The 20,621-nt window shown below is 37.5% G+C and overlaps 1 protein-coding gene across 3 annotated transcripts in view; it reads left to right on the forward strand.

Moving 5' to 3' along the window:
- RUNX1T1 (RUNX1 partner transcriptional co-repressor 1) overlaps positions 1 to 20,621 on the forward strand; it is a 114,899-nt gene that overhangs the window by 39,582 nt on the left and 54,696 nt on the right. The gene's annotated exons all lie outside the window — the stretch shown is intronic.

Below are 20,621 nucleotides of genomic sequence, written 5' to 3' on the forward strand. Positions count from 1 at the left end.
AGTTGAATACCCCATGCTATACTAACTCCACATTTACACAGTCAATCTGTGAAACAAGTTCCTTTTATGCTGTACCATGCTATCTATATTCACTGCCTTAACTCTCCACTAGCTTGTCTCTGTATGTATTCCCTTTTGTGATGTCTGTCTGCTCTTCCTACATGTTGTATGAAACAGCCACTAGACAAAATGCAGAAACTCTGCCAGTAGCAGGGACTGGCAGTCAGACTCTGCCAGGCACACACGGCCATCACTGTGCCGCCAAAGCGGCTTCCTTGGCATTGCCATTGGTCTCAGCCCTTGTTCCATCTTGAACTGTTTCCTGCTCAGTTCTTGAGCTAAACAAGAAGGATAGAGATTATTTCTGTCCAGAATAACCTGTAGCTGGGTGACAGCTTTCTTCTGCTGAGGCAGTACATTATAAACCTGAACTTGAGCAAGCAGAAGGAGGATCTGAATTTGTCTTTTACTTCCAGAGTGAAGCTTCTAACCAAAAGTCTGTTAAATAAAATCAAGAATCACCTCTCTCATCTTGCCTAACTATGTCTTAAAATAAGCTGGTTCTGTAATTTTTGAAGGTGAGGATATAGTCAGCTTTTCTGGAGGAGAGATGGGACAGTGGATCTTGTGTCTCATAATTGCTGAGGCTCATCAAAGGCAGGAGTGAAGCATCCTGTCTCCGATATTTCCCTCATCCATAAAGTTAACTTACTGAACTAGCAACTGCCTAAAACTTACCTCATCTTTTCTGTCGTGAGCTGTCTACCTCATGGGGGGATGTAGAGAAAATGGAACCTGACTATTCTTGGAGGTGTAGAATGCTAAGATGTGAGACAGCAGACACAAGAAGTAGAACACAGAAAATCCCAAATAGTTATTAGGAAAAAATCCTTCACCATGAAAGTGGTCAAACACTTCTCCAGAAAAGGGTGATATCTCCGTATCTGAAGACGTTAAAAACTGCTATTGGACAACCCCCTGGCAGCCTGATCTAAGTGGACTTACTTTGAAGCTGCAGAAGCTGGATGATCTCTTGAGATCCCTTCAACCTATATTCTTCTGCATTCCTACTTAGTATATTAGCTCTTTTGGATACCCATTCTGAAGTACTTCAGCCCTGTGTACACTAGGGGAGAACAGATCCTCACACAGGCGTTTGTGTTGTTTTAGCGGAAAAATTTCAGTGGTACTGAATTTCTAGGCACCTGAAATTAATTATTCATTCAGTCTGGTCTGAAATTATTACTTGATCTGTAACTTTTAGAATGAACTCTTCCTTTGCATGTTTCTAGAAGAGTTTTGTGATTTGGTGCTGGCTGAAAGGGATGTATTACCCGTTGCAGTTCATGGAGTTGCGCTTACACATACCAAAGCTGAATTTGTTTCTACTGTGTGTTTTTCTTATAATTTATTTTTTTCTCTATTAGTAATTTATTTTATACTGCCTGTTATAGGTGGAGTAAGGAGAAGCAACCTCACTATGAGGGTTACTCGCAGGAAAACATGAAAGAACAAGTTGCTGGAAACCTTGGGATTTGAGAGGAGTTGCTTCAACTGGAGTTTCACAGTACTATAGCTCTGCCAGCAATTTTGCTGAGGAAGTTACCTCTTGTTTTGTCTCTGTACTGCAGCGCACCACCTCTTAGTAATGTTTGTGCAGTTGACTTAGGGCTGTAGTGTCAAAAGAGACACTGAAGTCATCCAACTTCTAAAAATCTTCTGCCCTAATTCCTGTATCATGAAACTACAGTCTCACTTGAGCTTCTCAAAGATATTATGTAATGAATTGTGCATTTATTTCTACTTCTTAAGAATAAAATAACTTTATTTTATGGCTCTTGGGATCTGGCATCCTTTAAAATTTTCATGAGGAATAACCACCTAGTAGGACCCACACATCTAAATTAATTTTAATTGTCCAGCCAGCTATTTCAGGATTAATGTGGATGTATGTTCTAGGACAATGTCTGCAACTTAACTATGCTTTTAAACGGATACAAAGTGTAAGTCAAAGGTGGCAGGAAATCTTTCTGAAGTTCGAAAGGAAATATCATAAGCAGTGGACACAATTATTAAGAATACTGCTCATATGGTTTCCATTTATTATGGAAATACCTTTATAGCAGACTGTAACGATCTCTGCAGCATTTCTGCATATTAACAGTACTGAACTGACGAAGATTGAAAGAACTGTAGAAACGGGGTAGCAAAAGTATTGATCATGTCCTGGAAGAGAGGCTTTGGGGAGTAAGGGGAAGAGAAATGTGTTTGGTAACTCTTCTCTTTTAGGGCGTAACACATTATTTTGTCTTCTACAAGTTACTTAGAAAGCATCTGCTAAATTTAACATTATTCCCTTTCAGTTCTAAAGCTTTCTTGGAATTTTCTTTATCTGCTTATATCCATGTCTCCAAGCACTCCGAGCCCTCCTTTGAATCTCAGGTTCAGGTTCTTATAGTCTTCCCTTTCTCTCTTTGATTCTGGTAGTGTTGCTAGATTCACTGTCATGTTCTGCTCCTGTTTTGAAACTGCATCCTGTTAACAGAATAATCTTGTAGTTTAGTGTAACAGAATCTTCTACCTCCTTCATTCAAATCGCTCCTTAATGCATGAGTCCAGCAAACATACATGACTCAAATAATCATCCTACTACAAGATTACAGTTTTGAAAATGTATGCACCATATCGTACAAAAGTGCAGTCATAATTTGATTCTTCTTTCTAAACTATGCCTTCGAAATATATTATGGTGACCCTATTAAGCCAGGCAACAAGCATGTGTGCACAGTGTGGAACTGTCATTGTAGCTATTTTAAAATCCAAACAAATGCCATCTTTTGTGACTTTCTTACATCTGACTTCCTCAAGTAATTATTCAAATTTTTAAGGAAATCTTTAAGGATTTTGTGCCTTATAGAGCACCAGCCACATCATACATGCTTAACAAATAAATATGAACATTTATTGTTTTAATTTTATTTTTTCCAGTCCATTTCACCACATAATTGTTGAATGCATAATTATATCTGCTAGCTTTACATGCAGTTATTTCTTGATTTCCAGTCAGGAAAAAGTTTACCAACAAAAGTTTAGAAGCAGTCATTTTCTGTCAACAGTGTTAATGTTTCTTTTAGGTGTTTTCTTTGCTTGGAACTATACAAGATACATTACTTTTAACTCTATAAACTATAAACACTACAATGTATAAATGATCTTTAAAAAGCAGGGATTCTATGGCCTTTTTCTTTTTGAGAAGGGATCAAAATCTTTAGCAGTTTCGAAAGTACAGTCTGAGAAACATTGAGTGAACCACAAGGACTTTGAGAGTTGGTACAGTGTTCAAGACAGCTGAAAGATGCTCGTTAAAGCAACTTGGGTTACATCTATAAAACCAAGGGTATAATTAGATGTCTGGCTAGATTAGATTGTACTATCATTGAATAGCTTTTGAAAGTCTCCAGTTTCCTTCTCAGAAATTTGTTTGCAGAAGAGTTAATCATGTCTTTGGACTCTTTAAATTTTCTTTTCTGCACTGGTAGAGGGAGGACAGTGATGAAGCTCAGTTGCTAGAATTCAAATGTTCATTATTGATTCAGTTCAACCTTCCACAGAGCTGCCGGACTTCCTTATCATAGAACACAGAGATAGTTTTTGTATTTCTCACTCATATTAGATCTTCAAAGTAATTTAAATTGCCTTATTAAGGTAGATTAGACTGCAGTGCTTCTTTGGAAGCAAATGCAAAGTCTTTTGCAATTTCTGTTAGGATCCTTGCAATTTCTGCTGAGATCCGTGTAGTAATGGGGCTGTAAGTGTATTTTGCTTTTCTGAATTCCTAATACTAAATGTAAATACTTCTATGTTTTCCTTGCAAATGGAGATGATGTGAGACAGTGGACTCTCTGGGAATTCTATTTGTTGTCTCTCAGTTAAATTTTTAAAGCATTTTGAAGAATGTTCTTATTTTGTTCATTTACTTGCATCTTTATGTTATTCTCTGTTGCTGTAAAAGCAAATCTGTATTTGGATTTTCTGAATTTAAAGAGTAGAACTATGGTGCAGGTGAATGTATGCATGAAATTTTCATGGCGTGCTTGGTATGAAAGCAGTATATATAGGGAGTCTTTAGAGCAGTATAGTGAGTTCTCCGTTGTCTTAGGGAAGGCAGATGAAGGGTCTTAGCGGTCTGTGAAGCTTCCCCGTGTAACCAGGACTGTGGCCTGTGGAATGGATGTTGCACAGTGCCTTCCCAGGACGGCTGGCCAGCCGCTCACGTGTGAATTGTTAGAGTAGTAATTTCCCAGATCCTTTCATTTTGAGGAAGGAAAGCAATGGCCTTCAGTCCTCAGTGACTGTCAGGAACAATTCAGGAACAATTCTTTGAATACTGCCTTAAAGCTTTTGATTCAAACCACTCTTGAATTTCCAGGATAAAAATGCTACCTACGTTTTGGGTATTTACTAGTGTTCCTTTATAGAGCCACCCCCCCCCCCAAAAAAAAAAAAGCTGCTGTCTCTTTAGTTAACTTTTTTTTCTTTCTGAAGAGGTTTCTGGATTTTTTTGAATAACTTTTTCTTTTAGCTTTTTCTTAAAAATGCTGAAATCATCCTGACAACAGCAAATATGATTGCATAGTTTTGTCTGGGGCATTGGTTCAAGACAGTCTTGAAAGAATGACTTAATCACCAGAAACGTTAGTTTTGTCACAAGTGGTTTTCTTTTTTGAGGCCATAAGTGTTTTTGTTGTCTTGCCACACTATATATAGAATACATGTCTTGATAAATTACCCAATAGAGATTCTGCTGCAGAAATTGATGCTTGCAAAATAAAAATCAAAGCCTTCCCCCCCCCCATTGGTAAGCTGCTAGATTTTAAATACATCTCTTTACAAGTCTGAGGAATGCACATATTGTTGCATGTAGTTGATGAGTTTTGGACATTTTTTTTTTGCCATAGCAGTGCAGATGTTCTGATACTGTTGTTTAAAACAGTTGATTGCATATCCGATCATGAAAGATGATCAGCAGCTAGCATATATCATCATCTTCTGATCCAACCAGGTTCCTTTGGGAGTCAGCTGTACTGTTTCAGTATGTTGTAATTAAATTGAGTGCTGTTTAGGTGTCAGAAATTACTTTATAATGCAGGATAATGGACTTAAATAGACTTATTTGCACAATGCAAATCATAATCCTAGCAAATTACCCTTAAAGGCTATATATTAAGAAACAAACCAAACCCCCAATATTCGCTAGGAAGAGAAAAGGGGGAGAGAAATAGTCTGATTTCTGGCTCCGCCACTATGACATCCTTGCATTAGAGTCAATCTAGACTTAATAGATATTAGAATAATGCCTATTATTCGTGAATGCCAATTATAAAGTGCCTTGTTTGAAATAGTTACAAAGGAAAAAGCATTTAGCTTTTGTTTTAGTTAGGACTGGATGGAGGCAGGGAAATCCCTGTCAATTAGATCTTAATACTTGGAAAAATCTGTTTTATACATGCAGCAGTTACAGACGTGACTAGCTCTTGTGAGTTTTTTTGCCCAATTTTCAGAAAAGTTCATCAGGGGTTGTGAGTACTCAGCATCTTGCAGAATTGGAGTGTAATCATGAGAAGACTAATATTGTTAGCACAATATAGTGAGAACTGTTTGTGAATCAGCAGGTGGTTTCTAAAATATCAGAAATTAGCAAAATATTTACTGATGTTATTCTTTTTGAAAAACAAGTGCTTAAAAACACTTCAACATTAAAATTTCAAATAAGAAAAGCTGATTTTGTTTATTTCAATCATATCAAGTCTTTTATTTGTAGTTTGAATGCACATACTCTGCATTTTCAGTCTTGAGGATCTCATTTTGTCTTTTGAAGGGCAAAGTAGGAGAAAAAAAATGAAAACATTTTTATTGAAAAATATATTTCAATAGGAGGCATATTTCATGCTTATAAAGAGACAGAAAAAATTCAAGTGATATCAGAAAATCTGTGTCCTGGTCATGTTATGTGTGTCCGTATTTTCATACAGAAAACTGGATTATATTTCTCTGATCAGATACAATCTGCTTGGGACTGAACTCGTTGATAATGCAAAGCAGCATTGCAATGTTACACTTTTTTAGAATTGTACGTGTAAGTCTTGAATCTCAAAAGCCAAAGAATGTTACCATTCTGATAAAAAAAAAAAAAAAAAATCAGGTAAACTAATTTGCCAGTGTGCAGTCTGTTAAGTTTCATAAGCCGTTTTAAAGGTGAACCCTGACTCCCACCCCATAAGTGGTTGTTGAATTCTGTATATATCTTTTTTTGAAAAGGTTTCAAATGTGCTGAAAAAAAGGTATTCAGTTCAAAGATCTTTAATCTGGTTTCATCTGTTTTATACAGTTGCAAGGAAACTATTATCCCCTGCCCCCCTTCCAGTTCTTCATTTGCCAATAGTACTGATGGGGAAATGTATGCTGTGCTACTGATACATAATTTAAAACAATTGTGTGAGCTTTAAACCCAAAGTCTTTCTTCATCTATCATTTATCTCGTGATGTTATCTTTTGTACTCAGTACCCTTCAGTAAGCACAGCCTGACACGTCTTGTGGCCTTTACCTTATGTGATAAAAAAGATTGAAAAGCTGCTTGGCACCACCTGGAGAAGATGAGGCAACCCTGGAGAACTGTGCTTTAGGAGCAGGTGACTGATGCAAAGAAATGTGCCAGTCTAGGGACACAGCTGAAGGCTTCTGGTGGGCAAGGGGGAGGGGAAGAGAAGAAAAAAAAAGAGCAGGAACATTAATACATCTTCCTGAGGTTTGATGGGACATATACTGCCTACTGTTCCATCTGGTGCTTATGATAGCATGGCATATTAGCATGCTGCAAGTTCATAATGTATTCAGGGCGAGAAAACACCGCTTGCATACCAATTGAGGCGTCCTCTTTCTCAGAGCTGCCTTTGAATTTCAATGATGTTTGTGCCTTCTAAGCCATGACTGAAGGGAACATTTCCGCTCTTAGAGGAATAACGGCAGCAAGGGACTCTTGCTTGTGTGGTTTTCGTTCTCTTTCCTTTTTATTTTTCTCCTGTTCTGTTTCTCCTTCTTCCTCTCTCCCAATTTATTTTACTCAAGGAAGTTAAAAGACAGGTTGAGTTTTTGGACTAGCTAATTGCATAGCTTCTGGCACTATGAAATTTACTTTTTTAAGGCTTTAGTCTATTTTCTTTTTGCTCATCTCAAAGTGCTTAAATGCTCTCTTTTATAACATTTTGATGAAATTACTCTAAAAGCAGTGTCACAAAGCATTTAGAAAACAGCACATTGCAATTCTGATTTAAATCTAGAATTTTTATACTGCCAAATTAATGAAAAAACAATATTTTGATTTACACAGTTCGTGGTAACTTATTTTGGCCCTCCTTCTGCAAAGATTCCCTTTGGCTTCACTTGTGCTGCCATAACAGGCTGACTACCTGAGGTTGAACAGGTATGCAAAGCTTTGTAGGACTGAGGTCTTTTTATTGATCCCTTGCAGGAAATGTACAGTACATTCATTTTATTTCTTCCTACTCTGTCCTCTTTGAAACCCTATTAAGACTGACATTTGATTGGAGACAATCTAAAAATTACACCGTAGCGATTCTTGAGCTGTACATTTTGTTTCTGAACTTGTCAAAGATCGTGAATCCTTTTATGGCTCAGTGCTGTGAAATACTCCGCAGTCCTCTTTCTGGTAGGTTTAGAAGGTGTGAAGTTTACATACAGGGTAGGTTATTTGATGTGGGATTTTCAAGTGTCTGGAGTAATGTTCAAATACAAGTCGCATTTGCCTTTCTGGTGACTACTTCTAAACTGCTTTACGAGTTTTTAAGAATTCTACTTCAAAAAAAAGGAGCTTTGTACTTAAGAGGAAAGAATATTAAAACAGCAGCTATAGTAGAGGCCTGCTTAATGAATGCATTTCCTATCTAGTCCTCTACCTGCACAGCTGGACTCTGGTTTCTGCCCAGAACTGACTGTGGTTTGAGGCTTTAGCTTAATCTTTAAAGTGTATGACTGTCATACTAATATAACTAATAAAAATGGACTAGGTAGCACTTTGAACTGCTTCACTCTAATTTAGAATTAATCTACTTGATTACTAGAAAAAAAAAAAGTTCTTGCTGTACTTTTGATCCTTTCTTTCAAATATATCCAGCCGTGACTTTTGTAAATACATATTTTCAGGCAGTCATTTAGCCATCTTGCATGGATAAGAAATGAAAAATGCATTAGTCATCTTGACAAAGAGAAACTTGACTTCTTTTGTTTCATTATCTGAGTATCTGTTGTCTGACGGCTTAATACATTCCCTGTTTATTGAGAGTGCATTTAGACCTAGATATTAATGTCTTTGCTTAAACTCTAATTATATATTTTTTTCTTAAAACATTCAAGAAGGCTAATGTTAATGAATAGGAACGTGGAGGAGGTAGTGTGGGTAATTCAAGCAAGTTTAGTCAGCACTTACAAGATTCTTGAAATGTTTCTCGGTGTCCTACAGAACTGTTAACATCTGCACGGCTTGTGAGAAGAGCCACATTTATTACAGCTGTATGCGAGCTAGAATGTGAAAGGAAGGGAGGGAGGAATCAGAGTTAACAATGAAGCAGCTGGCTTTCAGTTGCAAAGATTTATCATTTTACTCTTACTACAAACCGACAGTAAACTCTACTTGGGCTCTTTTACATCAGCTTCTTTGACATGACAGGTTGAAGGCTTGGGAGTAACTATCAGTAGATGCAGTGCAGCAAAATGCACAGTGTGAAAGAAAACAAAGGTTTTAGATAAATAATCACAAGTGAAGTTCAGCATTATGTTCCAGTGTGACATAACATGATGCAGGCATGTGTTTGAAGTCTATATTTGAGATGGGGAAAAAAGAGAAAGTTAGAAGGAGGGAATTAAAAAAAAAAACGTTGGAGAGTAATAAATGAGAAGACTCTTGGCCTTCTACAGAAGCAAGGAAGTCGTACTTTCTCACTTCAATTCTTTTCAATGTTTGAGGTTGTTAGAAGAAATAAAAGTATGTTAAGATATCCCTGAGATCCATTTTTGTGCTAGAAGAAAAAAAGGAAGAACAGTAAGTACCAGGTTCCCATTTTTCATTTCACCCCTTCCTTTAAAAAATTATGTACATATTCCTAGGATCATTTTTTTTCCTGAAATTTTATCCTCTGCAATTTCTTTCTCAATCATTAAGACAGACTTAAACCCAAGATACGCCAGTACTGCAGCTATTTCTTGATTGCCAGAATTTTGGTTTTTTTTCAATTAAGATTGAAGATTTTTTTGTAGTATTTCTTTCAATTTTATCTATTTGGTAATGAATGTAACCTTGTATTTCTCTTGTTCCCCCCTGGCTGGAGCTTAGTATGCTTGCTCTCACCTTTTTTCCCTGTGTACTTTTAAGTGAATGCGTTCTGGATTTGCTTCAGTTAACTTCTTTATAATGTGCCCAAGCCATTTATACTAAGAGTGCCAGGATCTGTTCCTGTATCTCTCATAGTTTCTTAAGTTCCTCAGTAAATGAGGTAGCAACATGTCTAGGCTCCTGTTCTTTGCTGCCCTCCCTTTTGGTTAGAGTGAAAACACAAACAGCTCCCTTTACCAAACTGATGCCTGGGCCAGTGGGGGTACACTAAGTACTCCAAGAGTTGGTCCGGGTTTCTTTATCACCTCACACTTTTCTGCTGATCATACCGTGAGCCATAGCAGATGTCCACCCTTATAACCTACTGTGTTCTTTATCCTCTATCTGACCTCAGACTTTTTCACTGTTACTGTCATCATCATATAATTATAGTATATGGCATTGTGAGAGCTCTAACATATAATTAGTGCCTCGTCTTCTTTCCATTCTCTTGACACCATAGCAGAGGCAAAAGCAAATGTTTTAACATTTCAGCTCTGAAAACCACTGCATATAATTCAGCTGTGTTCACCACCTCATGCCTTCTGAAGATGGTTTTAGTTTCTAAAAATTTATTTCCACTTTTTCTTGGGGAAATGCATTTTATCTTAATTTTGGACAGATTGTTGGCATTGAAAAGAAATATGTGCAAAACCAAGTAGCTTTGTAAGTCAGCTCATAATCATCTTTGGAAATGATCTGTTAAGTTACTAATAGGTCATTTGTATGCACAGGTACTGAAGCTACTTGGTCTGTTGCAATAATTATGAAAAAGATAATGAATAGGAATTCACTTGGTGAATGACTTTTCTTGTTAACTGCTTAGCATTTCATCCAAGTACTCTGATTTTTCTTTTTTTCTTTCATAATTCTGGAATTTGCCTTACATAGTTGTTGCAGTTCAGCAACTCTATTTCTTCATGTCCCAGGCAGTTTAAAGCCTACCAGACAAATACAGAGATTTTTTTACATCTTCTATTCCAAGTGGACACTTCAAAGAAATATGTCCTCACAGGTGATCGCGGTGAATTAATTGTCTTGCTATGCATTTGAGTTGTCTCACCATTGGGATTTTACTTTCTTAATATGTGTTTGGTGGCAGCAGGATGCTTATAAAGATCTGTGAGCTACCCTAGTATTTTTTTCTCTTTTATTTCTGCTTGCGGTCTAATCTTGTTGACTGACTACAGATACAAAGAAAATCTCAGTTCATGTTTTGTTCTTTGTGGCGTGATGCTAGAAAGAAATGGTATTACATTTTGGTAGCATGTTTTAAAATTCACATACTATCACAGCTCTACAGTTTTATGTACGTGATCTAGATTCTTGTAACTGGATATAGTGCTTGTGATTGTAGGCACACAGGTGTCTGATGTGCTGCACGCTGCATTTCACTTTCTGAGTATTTCCTATAGAAAACCAGCTCCAAAGCAGGAGTAAGTAGGAGTGTTATCTGGATTAAAGGGAAGAAAGTATCTGACTTGTTTGTGTGGGGTAGATATGTACTCTTGTTGTAGTCAATACTAACCAAAGCTGCATCTAAAAATTTGCAGTTATTCTGAGGAAGAAATTTTTATAGACAAAGTTTCGAGAGAATTACTTGCAATCTGTTTGGTACTGCAGATACGGAATTGTATTTACTAATGTATAAGTACATAGTTATTGTTACATAGTATCATAAGCTTTCCCTCATTTATTGCATGTTTGAGGTTAACTTTCAAAAGATATTGGAAAGAAATTTTCTTGAAGTATCTTCCTTCTACTTTGTGAGTACATTACCATTTACTTTTAATTTTCAGCCCTGGAAGTGAGGTTTTTGGCATGTGCATGACACAATATCGGCTCCCTCTAGTGGTCAAGAGCACCCTTAAAAAAATTCCAGTGGAAGTTAGCCGAAGTATTTTCTCAGACATTGTTTCTAAGGTATACTGTTTCATCTTATACTTGAATGTCATCTGTGGACTGCTGAAATGAGTCCTGAGACTGTTCCCACCACATGAAGACAGAGCCTGTGCTGCCCTCTCAATCATGCTGTGCTCTACTGGAGATTTTTTTTCCCTGTTGTATATTTTTGCTGTCTTTTTTATTTTTTCTCTCCCCCCAAAAAGACCTTTCTTCTGCTTAATCTACTTCTCAGTGAGGCAAAAGATGCATCTGTGAGTAGCCCAAGGGGGGCTGTGGACAGGACTGTAGGCCATGCGTGTGGTCAGGACACCTCTGTTGCCACAGCATAGAGAGAGTTAAATCTGCTTTTCATAAGGATAACATGTGCAAGAAAACTTACCATATTACCGAGGATTAAGTGCATTCACATCGAGCGTTTGGAGTTCAAATGCACCAGGCTGCTTTACTTTGTCAATATTTCTCTTGCACTTGTAGCATTGAGTGGTTTCTCTCCGGTGTCTGACTTCCAGCCCTGCAGTTTCCCCTCCATTTAACACTCCCTTCAGCGTCATTGAAGATTATTTCTTACATTTTCTCTGAAGCAGAATTTAAGAAAAATTGACATTCATAAAAATATTTTTATATACAAAGTCAAATAAGTCTAACTTGATTAAAAGTACGTATAAATATGTAGGCATATGTGTGTGTGTGTGTGTGTGTGTGTGTGTGTGTGTGTGTGTATATGTATATATATACACGCATACATATATAAAGCAAGACACAAAAGTGGTACAGATCGAAAAAGGTCAATGTTAAATTGTTATGTTGGAATAGCGGTGTAGCTGGCTTAATGAAAATGAAGATAGGTTCCAGAAATCTAGAAACCTTTGCTTTTTGGTATTCGTTGTAAAAAAAGAAATACCTTCCATTTAAATCTTCTGACCATGAAATAAAGCATGTTTTGTACAACTGCCAAGCATGGCAATACTTACAATATCCAAAATTGTGTAAAATTTTGCTCATATTTTCTATAGTTTCTTTAATAATTGTTGATTTTTTTCCTGTGCATTTTTGCTGTCTGTTATTTAAAATTCCAAAGCATGGAAAGATGCTTTGCAAGAAGGAAGTTTTAAGGTTTATTATTCACCTGTGATGCCTCCTGTGATGGTTTAAAGGTCTGGAAAAGATGTGCATAATTGTTTGCCCTGTGAGTCGTCTCATTAGTTCTCCTACAGTCATTTGCACATCTCAAGTTAGGAACATATTCCTGAGTCTTTTCTGGGATCGGGGCCTAAAAAGCTGACCCAGCACCTCTCTTCTTGGGTAAGGTAACCTGATTCTGGGCCAATGGAGATTTGTGTGGCTTCAGTGACTTTAGAGGGGTGTTACTCTGGTTTTCCACATACATACATACATACATAACATACATAACTTTTTTCCCTTTCCACCTTCCTCTACGTACTTAATTCATTTTAACAATTAAGTATGCATGTGATGCGTTAGGGCCGGACAACAGATCTGAAATACACACTTTGCTTTTGCGAATTCGCTTTGCTTGCAAGTTCATTTGAAAATAAGTATTGCCTTCTCATCTAAGAAAGTGTTTGAGATGGAGAGCCTTAATTTCATGTGAACTTTCGGAGAATTTCTCCCCTTTCCTTCCACCCACCAGTGCTGCTTTCAGGTGTGATCCAGTGCCCAAAATAAAGCACAGTTGGTGTGACATGCAGCAGGAATTGACTTGTAACTAATAATGAGTATTTTCTCGCACTCTGTCTAGACAGTCAGTCATGTAAACACAAGATGTCTTTAATGGCATCATTTGATGATGTGAAATGATAGTCTTCCAAAGTGTGTATTTCCACAAATGTCGAAGTACTGATTAGGGTAATAAATTGCACTACTTAGAGGCTGTCAGTGTGTAATCCTGGCATAGGGAAAAACAGTGCAGTTTCGTTTCTCCATCGCTGGTAGCCAAAAGAGCAGCAATGGCAGCACCTGAGGGTTTCTGGGAGAAAATATGCTTCAGCATGTATTTTTCACTGGTAGATTAATACCTGCCTGGTTGGCTGAATATAGATCAAGAAATCAGTATGCTTAGAGACTGAATGCATCTAGATGAGCATCAGCGATTCGCATGTACACCGACTTGTCCCACGCTATTAGAGCAGTCTGAACGCCTCTGTTTTTCAAGAGGCAACAGATCTACAGTTGTACGGGGATGTCCATCCCATCTGATGGAGCGGCCTTAGGAATTAACAAATCAGAGGCTCTAACTCTTCCTTCTTTTCACTGATTATGTAGGGAGTCTAGTCTCCTAATTTAGCTCTCCCTTCTTTGTTAGATGGAGGAAGCGAGGCAGCCTTTTTGGAGTCGCAATGTCATCTGCTGTTGAGAGGAAATTTATACTTTGACTGCCTGTCCTCTCTGCCTTTTGGATAAGGTTTTGCTCTCCACGCCTACACATTTGGCATAATAGAACAAACTTTAAATTCCTTGAAATATCATAGCAAAAAATTAGGTTCTTAGGTGGCAGAAATGGTGCAATCTGATAAAATGGGAATTTTAGAGCTCGGTCCACAAGGTGTGGAGTTGTTTTTCTTAGAGCAGCCAACATCAGGCTTTACAGGATCATGACTTCTGCATTCATAAGCTGCTTTGATAAAGCGCATTGCTGAATTTTTCTACTTAAATAAACAGACTGAGATGTATATCCATTACCTTCTCAGTAGCCCCTATATCATCTTTTCAGATGTCTAACCATGTAAAAGTGTCACCTCCTACCCCTAAATATGAATTTTATGAGCTTAAAGGACTTCTGACATTCTTTAGAAATATAAATGATGGCTTTTAAATGTGCAGCCATAGTAACTTTTCACTGGCAGAATAATTTAACACCTAATGTTGTCCTGAATCTAAATAACTTATTTTAGATTATTTTATCTACTCTGAAATTGTATGAGAGATTTCATTTCTATTTAAATCTAATAGAAGCCTGGTATCAGTACTTTCTCAGGACTTTCTAAAATGAGTGCAGCTATGTATTACACTCTAGTTTTAATATTGCATGAGTGAATTGAAAAATAGGGGTTCATATTTTTTACTTCAGACTTTTAACTGTGTGTGACAAACTATTTACTGTTAATTTAGAACCTTATAAACTTTGGATTAAAAGGATTAAAACATATTTATAAAAAAGCCTTTTAGAGACCTAGCCTGGAAACCATAATCAGTATTGGAATAGAAAGTGTTTTATTCCTTTTTCACTGCTAGTGGGAATGTCATGCATACTATGTATGGTTCAGTATGTAAGAGTGTACAAACAATACTAATTTGATGCTGATGACATTTAACTTTCTTAAATATCACTCTAAATTCATCTGTAGTTTATCAAATAACATGCAATCCTGACAAGGGTAGGTCTTTGACCAACGTTAGTGCAAAAAGGAAATGAATTACTGGTAGGTGAGACTTTGTGAAGCCCTCATCTCAAAACTGCTCAGTGGTTTCCTTTATAAACATAGGAGAAGTGAAGGGCATATTTGCTAATGTAGGAGGTGATTGAACACTGAACAGATTGCCCAGAGAGGTTGTGGAGTTCCCATCCGTGGAGATACTCAAAAGCCAGGGTCTTGGACAAGCTGCTGTAGGTGACCATGCTTGAGTAGGGAGCTTGGAACAGGCCATCTCCTGAGGCCCCTTCCATTTCCACCTAGTCCGTGATTCTGTGGAGGAACTGTCGCCTCCCTACCTCGTGCGAGAGACCGGGGAGTGGATTTGGCAAACTCTTGCTCTGATTGTATTAAGACCTTTACTTTTGCATGCTGCAGACAGTGTGCACCTCTTCTTCATCTGATCTGGACCTCAAATGTTTGGTGAACATATTCTTGCAATAGTAGTAATAGTTTCTGTTACATAGAAGAAAATCACTTAAAACACATAGTTCTTACTTAGGGAGCCTGTCAGCAACAACAAGTAGAAAAGATCCAGGAAACAATGTTTTGGAAAACAATATTTAAATAATGATTGTGGGAGTATTTGCTTATTAATTACATTAGTTAAACATGCATATATTTATACACATTTTTATGATGCATGGTAGGATATTTAGAATAAATCTGCATTGTCTTCACCTTCAGTACAAGCCAACTGGTATTTATTCAGCTATGACAAGGGAATTTGTAGGCTTTATTTTTTGTGGGCTTATTGAAATGTAGAGCAGCTGTCACAATTTGGCCCTTATTTTGCTTGTCTGTTCCCGCTGAAATGTTTTATAAGCTGTTATGGTGATAGCTGGTCTAGCTTTAGAATGAATACAGTTCCTTCTTCCCTAGCTTACTTTGTATTTTAAAGCAGTATTACATAGCAAAATTCACAAGCTCAGGGAGGAAGAAGGGGAAAAGAGTCATCAAAAAAAGCACAATTCTGACAGGATTAAGTTTTTAATTATTAAATACCTAAAAATGAATTTATGAAAGTTTTGAAACTGTCAAAACATGTTAGCTTGTTAATTGAGAGGTAAAACAAATCCTTTTTCTAATTCATTTTCCATTTTTTATATGAAATTGTATGGTAAGACAAGTTTATTTCTTTCAGGAGAAAATAATATGTTCAAAGAAAGCCTTAACATTTTTGTCTCTACTCTGAGGTGGGACTAACCATTACTTATTTCGTAATATGTGTAACTATCTGGCTTTCAATTGCTAAGTCACGACCACTTTTTTTTTTTTTTTTTTTTGACAATCAGAACCCTTTAAGGATTAAAATTTGTAACTATTCAAAACATGTTCTTATTCTACAATTGGAACTAAAAATAGTGGTTTTGCTTTGTCTGTTGGTTGTCATGACAGTATGACCAGTCAAGATTCCATTACGAATCAAAGATATGACCCAAAGCATAGTCCATCATTCACTTCTTTTACATAATCCACAAATTCTTCATAGCAGAACTGGGAGACAGTATCACTAAAACCCTTTTGAGCTTTTGAGAGGCAGAGCAGAAATTGCATTTTTCTTCTTGCTTTTTTTAGCACATCTGAAGAAAGTCTGTGATAACATAGTCCGAGATAAGTTTAGTGAACTCCTAAGATGCAGAATTTCTGCTAGCTTCTGCATATAAAATAAGAAAAAAATGGATAAACTGAATGGGCTCTCATCTATTTTCAAGAATACTTGGTGATATGAAATGTTCAACTGTCTGAACAGAGAAGAACCAGGATAAGATTGTGCAAAGCTGTTGCGTTGCTCTTGCAAAAGGGTCATCTGTGCTGTATGAGCTTCATGTCCATAGTGCTAAAGGTGTAGCAAAATGTTATGTCATCTTGCAAACTTGGTTGCTGACTTCTACCACTTGCCTCACATACATACTCCTTCCTCAGGGATAAAACCTGCAGGGGTCGTGTTTTGTAGCGAGAGACTGAGTCTGAATGTGTGAGCTACTTACTTCTTGATATTGCTGTTCTGAGAATTGTGTTGGGAGTAGAAATTCTCCACCAGAGAACTGGCAACTGGGTGATGTTTTGTTTCTACGCTGATAGTGTGAATGCGTCTGGCGCTCTTAAAAAGTTTCCTCTATATTATGTCTCTTTGTGGTCAGTTGTTTGTAGCACAAAAAGACCCATGGTGTTTAGATTCTTTATTTATTAAAGTCAAAAGAAATGAATGAAATGAAGGCTGAACCAGTCTCAAACAAGTTTGAAGCATGCTTTACTGGAAGAGAGTCTGCAGCGGTGTTGTCTGAAAGTTGTATTTTATGGCTGCATTGTAGGACTTTCAGCTTTTCACAGGAATGTAGAGACTGGGGCGGGTTGGCTATGCAGTGTTAAGCTAATACCACACATTCTCAAGCAAATCCTTGTCAGCTAAGGCTGACGCCGTGTAACACAGTTCCCTGTAAACCTGATCTGAGGCATTCCTCTCCCATCCTCATTTCATTGCCATGCTCTAGGCAATGACAGCCCTGGTAGGAGTTCTGGGTCATCACAGACATTGCATTGCAACTGTGGGCAAACTGCTTGCTGGGTAGATATCTCGCTTACAAACTTCAAATGAAAATTTAAAGGAGGGCAGGTTATTCATTGACTATAGCATGATAACATGATGGATGAAAGAGCTATGTAATTTTGCCTCTTCAGTGGACTTGTGGGTTTCTGTCTTCCAGTTCATCACTGCTGTGACTCAAAATCCTGCTTGCAAATTCCGTGCTATCATTCCCCAAATAATCAAAATACTGTTTTAGACCAATGCCATCTTGGTAATAACAATCAGTATTAAGTCCCACAGATTTAGGCTCCATTTATATAACTTGGGAGGTGGGGTGAGGTTCTAATCCTGTGTGTCATATGTAGAGTTTGTACGTTAGTTTCTGTGAGTTTAAAGGAAACAAGACAATGGGATCTCTTAATTTGGGAGTTTTTATTTTTATTTTTAGTGAGTTGGCAGAAAAGTAGTAAGTACTGTACAGTCAACATAGAGTATCTTTAAAAAATCTTTCATGCCTGAATATACATCTGGAACTATTTGCACTAACTAGAAATAAAATAAATGCCAGAGCATATTATACCATACTTTTTTTTCATTTAAAAAAGGAAATTGAAAACACACCACTTCTAGAAGTGCTTGACATTGAATTGGCTATTGAAATGGTATCAATAAAGTATTTATATATTCCATATTTTGTTCCATACATCAGCTTTCCTTGATGCGTTAGACTTGGAAGCATGCCACATGAGCTGAAATGTTGCCATATATGAAAGACCGCCTTGTTTTAAAAATGGAGTAAATCATTTAGGATACAGGATGTAAAGTAAATCAGTTTGAATACATGCACATCTCTTTTTGCCCCTTTCTTGCTCTTGCACATTTTACTTCCAGTCTTTTCCGTATTTGTTTTCAGAAGTTGGCTGTGTATACGGTAAATATCAGTGTTCACCTAACAGCTAAATACAGTGATAAAAATTACTCCTACTGTAAAAATTGAATGCATGACAAGAACAGTATAGTTTCATGGACTGAGAAATCCACAGAAGAAATATCATAATTTAATGTTGGGTTTACAACATTCTTTAATTTAAAATGGAGCAAAGTACTTTTGTGGTTAAAATCACAGTTCTTTACTCTTTGCTTTAAAGCAGATTCAAGAATGTATATTTCAGTTTTTTTTAAATATAACCCAAAGCAAATGCAATAGATTTCTGCATAGTTGAAACATATTTTCTGAATTTATTCTAAGTCTCTCACTGCACCAGAGGGTTGTGTATGTGGATTAGGACTAACCCATTATTTCACCATCTATCTCCATCCTGGATTGATTGCAGTGAACAGTGAAGAATGAATTGCAGATGTCTCCACTTCCCTTTAGTTTTGGAGGAGCTCTGGGTTGCAGCCCCATTTGGTCAGAATTGAACTAAGCATCCCAGCTCTGTCACTGTTTAGAAGGATTTTGTAGAAGAAATCTTTGCACCTGAAAGAAGTTACTCTCTCTATACATAGCCTGCACTCTGAAGTGTGTGAGGGTGTGTGATATGGTCTGTATAAAACTTCTTGTCTGTCTCTAATAATTCAGGACTGTTGTTTAAATGTCAGATTCCAACAGAAGGGTATCAGCTTTGCAAATGGGGAGATTTTTATACAAAAATGTAAAAATTATTGACATTCAAGAAGTTGAACGGTTTTTGGATGTTTTCTGGCTTTTCTTGCAAATTTCAGGCAAAGCTCAAGGTATGTGAACCTGTTTTATAAAACTAGAGCAAATCTACATGAAATATTGCACAGGCAGGATTTCACAAATAAATGATGTTTTTTTTCCTCTTAAAGAATTCTTTCTTCCCCTCCAAAACCCTCATCACCTCTGAATGTATAGGTAGCTAAATGTCCACAGAGAGTTTGTGTGAAAAATATCTATACATTAGACCCCTCATGGAATAGTGTAGTTTAAGGAAACTTGGCCCATGCACACAGCTTAAACACCATTTTGCTTTTAGCTCTCATATTTTCAGGCTCTTTTTCAGTAGTTAGAGGTGAAACTTTTTTTTTTTTAATTAAAAAATAATCGTTTGTGGAAGCTGGATTTTAAAGATTTTAAAGATCAGACATGACAAGCTTTATGACTTAAGATCGCGAGAACCGGTAGCGCTTTCTCAGCCATGGCTCTGCTTTGTGCTCGGTCCCCACCAGCCTCACTCCATCCTTTGAGACATCATCTCTTAAAAGTAGACCTTTTGAGATTCTGTAAGTTTGCAGGCATGGGACAGAGGTGGGTGAGCAGCCGCTGTACGCGCGTGCTGCAAGCCCAGTAGCTTCCTTAGGAGTTTGGGAATCTACAGGAGAGGTAGAGAGCAGAGAAATAGTAGCATAACAGCAGGCTGGCTCCTGCAGGAGTTTTGCTATTAGACGGTCAGAAGCGAAAGCCTGCAGCAGAGAGGGCCATTCTCCTGGGTTGTGTCTTAGTGCTTGTAGTGTGTCCTCCAAGCACATGGGAGAGCTTTGCATTTTACGTTGTACTAATTCAAAACCCCCTTTTTTTCCCAAGGAAGGCCTTGACTCTGACAAGATAATCTTGTACCCTGGCCAGAAGTGTTTTGAGGTGTACTTGAAAGGAGCCTTATGTCTCCTTGTGGAAAGCAGTGCTAGAGAGCTTCTGGACAACTAGAGATAAACCCGTCTGCCTAAGAACGTAGAGTTGTGTAGTGGTTTTCATGGCTTTGTGAGGCAGAGAGGCTAATCAAAAGGCAGCAGTCTGCAGCAGTCTGTAGAGTTTTTTTTTTTTTTTTTTTTTTTAAAGAGGTGCATGAAAGGTAATTATGTAAATCAAGCCTAATGTCAGTAGATAGGAAAAGTATAGAGGTCCGTATGGGTAAATTTAGTGATCTGCAAATCAGCTTGTAGACACTGTTCTAGTAAATAAAAAGCAGGTCACAGTAGAATGAAAATCTAAAATTGGAGGGCAACACCAACAGATAATTTCCCACCATAGTGTTCAATTTAAGTAACAAAATCTAGACAGCTTTCTTGAAAAGTTTTCCCTCCAATCTGAGTTCATTTCTGATCAAACCTGAACTTTGAAATGAAGCGAAGCAGGGGAGCAGCGGAGGAGAGCGAGCTGTGGTTGGTCAGAGGATCAGGATCGCTTTTAGTTAGCAGCAGTCGAATTGGAGGATACAGACTGTGCCTGCTCAGTGTGAGCAGCAGGCTGTTAGTGCAGTTCGATTTCTCGCACTCTTCTCTTCCACCCACCTCCATCTCCTCTCTGCCTGTGTCTGCGCTCCCACATGCTTCAAATCTGTGTACCTG

This window comes from Rhea pennata, chromosome 2 (genome assembly GCF_028389875.1).
Source record: "Rhea pennata isolate bPtePen1 chromosome 2, bPtePen1.pri, whole genome shotgun sequence".
Lineage (NCBI taxonomy): Eukaryota > Metazoa > Chordata > Aves > Rheiformes > Rheidae > Rhea > Rhea pennata.